At 35.8% G+C, this 3,947-nt stretch overlaps 1 long non-coding RNA gene across 1 annotated transcript in view; it reads right to left on the bottom strand.

Annotated features, from left to right (window-relative positions):
- Window positions 1-291, bottom strand: part of LOC107701878 (uncharacterized) — a 15,715-nt gene extending 15,424 nt beyond the window's left edge. The window contains exon 1 of the long non-coding RNA XR_001635698.1: window positions 242-291. This is a non-coding gene — a long non-coding RNA (uncharacterized LOC107701878). The remainder of the gene's footprint in view (window positions 1-241) is intronic.
- Between the last annotated feature and the right edge of the window lie 3,656 nt (window positions 292-3,947).

The raw sequence follows: 3,947 nt of genomic DNA, 5'->3' as shown, positions 1-3,947 counted from the left end.
AGGCAGGTGTGTTGAGGCAAATTGGAGCTAACCTCTGCAGGACACCGGCCCTCCAGGACCGAGTTTGGGCACCCCTGCTTTAGACATTAAAATGTTTTTTTTTTTAAAGATTCACAAATGTCAGGGCATATCAAAACTTCTCCAGAGCCCCAAAACCACCCCAGACCCCAGAGGGTTAAAGCTTCGTAAGCCTAATGCAGCACAAACAGTCATTAAAGATGAATGAACAACAAACACCAACCTCCTTGTTCCTCCTGTTTTATTCTCCGGGTTTCTGGTTCCTCGTGTTTTATTCTCCAGGGTTCTGGTTCCTCGTGTTTTATTCTCCGGGTTTCTGGTTCCTCGTGTTTTATTCTCCAGGGTTCTGGTTCCTCGTGTTTTATTCTCCGGGTTTCTGGTTCCTCGTGTTTTATTCTCCAGGGTTCTGGTTCCTCGTGTTTTATTCTCCGGGTTTCTGGTTCCTCGTGTTTTATTCTAAAGGTTTCTGGTTCACTTGTGTTCTCCTCACTCTCCTCTTTAACAAACACCATCTTCACAGCAGCAGATCTCAGTTCAGATGATACTCCTCCAGATATTCCTGCTTGCTTCAAAATTTAGACGCGACTGGATGAGAATATTACAGGTATTTACTGACCTGATTCAAAAACTGTATTTTTCTACTTACAGAAACTGAATTGAGACAAAACAACAGAGAGCGCGGTGAAACTAATATTCTTCCTCTGAGGTTTAATGGTGTTTGGCAAACAAACGTATGTGTTTTAGCGCCACCCGCTGGACTGGAGTGTGAAGCGTCGAGAGGAGGAAAATAATACGGGGAAAATTACTCGTGTGTCTGGTGCGCTGTTTTTTTCCCCCATCTTTAAAAAAAAAGCCGATCTGCACAAATAAATGAAAAGAACTTAAAATTATAGGCCTGGTTTCATAGACTGGGCTTAGACTAAGTCAGGCCATAGTTCAATTAGGATTGAAAAAAAAACAAAAACCTTTGAACAGAATCAAGATTTGTACATTTTTCTTATTTTGCCTAAATATCATATTTTTCATTTAGTACTGCCCTTCAGAAGCTACAGAAAATACTTACATGTTTCCCAGAAGACAACATAAGTTAAATTGATCCTGATCTTCAAATTCAAAAAGTCTTCACCCCCTTAATGCATGGTTTTTCCTTCTGGAGCATCAGTGAGCATTTTAACCTTCTGTAATAGTTGCATACGAGTCCCTCAGTTGTCCTCAGTGTGAAAAGATGGATCTCAAAATCATACAGTCATTGTTGGAAAGGGTTCAAATACACAAAAATGCTGGAATATCAAAGAATTTGTGGGACCTGAAGGATGTTTCTGAAGAACAGCAGGCAGTTTAACTGTTCAGGACAAAGGGACTCATGAACAACTATCACTAAACAAAAAACATACAAATAAACAAACAAACAAAAAATGGCTCATTCAGGTAACAACATTCTATTAAGAATCAAGTGTACTTTTGAACAGGGTCATTTTTTATAAATTCAACTATTATTTTCTCTTCTGGACTATATGTACATTTACATTTAGCAGACACTTTTATCCAAAGCGACTTACAAATGAGGACAATGGAAGCAATCAAAAATAACAAAAGAGCAATGATATGCAATATGTAAACATCTTTTATGTGAAATATCTTATTCAGGTCAGTACTAAATAAACAATAACCCTCTTATTTTGTTCAAATAATTAACATTTTGCAGATTCTGCAAGGTGTATGTAAACTTTTTAATTAAAGTGTATTTATTTATTTTTCATCTATGCTAAGGAATTTTCATTCACTATTTTCCTCATGCTGTCTGTTCATCTTTATTAGTAATGTGGATAACAGGTTTTGTCTTTGTGTGTGTGTTTCATGACTGTGTTTCAGTTTCACCACTGATGGGAAGAAATGTACTGGCAGACAGGGAGTGAGCAGAAGATCAGGACGGTGGTGCAGAGTGATGACCCTCAACCCTGCATGTCAACAACTTCATTCAGTCCAAATTGATGTTTAAATGGAGGACTTCACAGAGAGAGTCAGTGGCCTGTTTGCCACCACCCACATGCCCTACACTTAGGTGCGACGGTTGTGAGACACTTCTTGTTTTTGCTTTTTTGTTGTTGTTTTTTTGCTAATTTTTAAGATAGTTTTAATATAAATCAAGTTCTCTCTTCGGACAGTGATTCCCAATCCAGCCCTCAAGATGCATGTGTTTGTTTCATTTATATTCTTGCACTATATTCTTGCACACTTAAAATGCTTTCATGGCTTTAAATTGTTGATGCACTGTACTCTGGGTAGCAAACACAATACTAACATATTTTGAAATGTTTTAATAAAAAATACTTTTGTAAATATGTTTGGATTGCCTTTTGATTTGTAATGTTATTCTGAAGTATAGTATCACAATTCTGTTCTACATACTGTAAAGTTGCATTACAGTACAATGCTGTAAAACCACATTGCTAAATTTACTGCTACAATGCAGTAAAACCACTGGCAACGGTGCTGCCAGTAACTTACTGTAAAAATACAGGAAAAATTTTAACAGTGTATGTACATTTTAAAAAGTGTATTACAATACACTTGTAAAACTAGTGTTTTACAATAACACTTATAATGGGTTAATGGAATTTGGAAGGATTGCCCCTGAAAAGTGTTTCTACTGTACATTATTAAATAAATATATTTGTTAAATCAGATGTGGTCATGGCTTATGTTTACTACAGACTTACCAAGAACAACGTTCCTTAGCAGCAAGCTTTTAAAGCTGATTTTCCCATTTACAGCCCTCATTTTTATATTCTTGGCCAGAAAATCCATTATTGTTGCTGCTATTATTCTCCACACTCCATCTTTGGTGTCTGTCCCACCTTTTATTGCCAACTTGCATATCTGTGAATTAACACTTTATTATGTATTCATTGTTACAAAAAAAACAGCAATTAACCATTAAGAATAAGAACAGAGATACTGTATATCTGAAATCAATAAGCCCCATGAAGCCATAATATAGAGTGCATAACATAAACCCCCCTGAATACACCTGATCACTAATGCAATTCATGGAAAAATGGCAAGTTTTAAATGTACTGAACATAAAGCATACTCAATAAAACAGATAAATATTTGTCATTAATAACTATAAAATTAGCCAATTTTGTTTAAATGAAGGATTTGCAGAAATTAGTACACCCTAGACTTAATATTTAATAGGGATAAGTGATGAATAAAACTGTAAAATGATCGATTAAATGTTTATAAGGTTATCTGCAGAGGTGACTGTAATATTAAAGCTGCAGTCCGTAAGTTTTGCCTCTTTGTTGCCATCTCTGTTTGAAAACTTGCAATTGCAGCTGTCTGCGGAATTATCTTCCTTGCGTGGGTTGTGAGTCGGCACGGCTCCAGCGCGGATGAATCTAATGTTCTGAAGAGTATGTGTCTCACAGATTCTAGCCTACGTCTTGGAATATATGACTCAAATAAGCATTTTCACCAGATATTGTCATCTGAACAAGTAAGTAACAAGTCTGCCACGTTTGTTCTGACCAACTGAGGAAAAAAGCCTTACAATAAATCACGCTACCAATGGTGATTTAATCTAAATTAGCTCATATCACATCAAACCATTCAAATTATTATTATTGTTATGCTTTATTCTCAAATAAACAACATCAGCATTATGTGTTTGTGTGAATATAGTGTGTATTAGCATGTAGATCAATTTCTGTACAGTCTAATCTCTAATTGTCATACCATTCAAATTTCATATTAAGAAATTCTTTTAACCCAAAAAGCTAATTATTCTTCCTTCGAACTGGTTGTCTTTAAAGGTGACATATCATGAAAATATGACTTTTCCAGGTTTTAAGTGCTATAATCAGGTCTCCGGTGCATCTACCAACCAAGGAAACATGAAAAAGATTAACCCAGTAACTTTGTTT

This window comes from Sinocyclocheilus anshuiensis, unplaced genomic scaffold (genome assembly GCF_001515605.1).
Source record: "Sinocyclocheilus anshuiensis isolate Anshui unplaced genomic scaffold, SAMN03320099.WGS_v1.1 scaffold430, whole genome shotgun sequence".
NCBI classification, from domain to species: domain Eukaryota; kingdom Metazoa; phylum Chordata; class Actinopteri; order Cypriniformes; family Cyprinidae; genus Sinocyclocheilus; species Sinocyclocheilus anshuiensis.
This window is presented reverse-complemented; position numbering and strand designations above follow the sequence as displayed.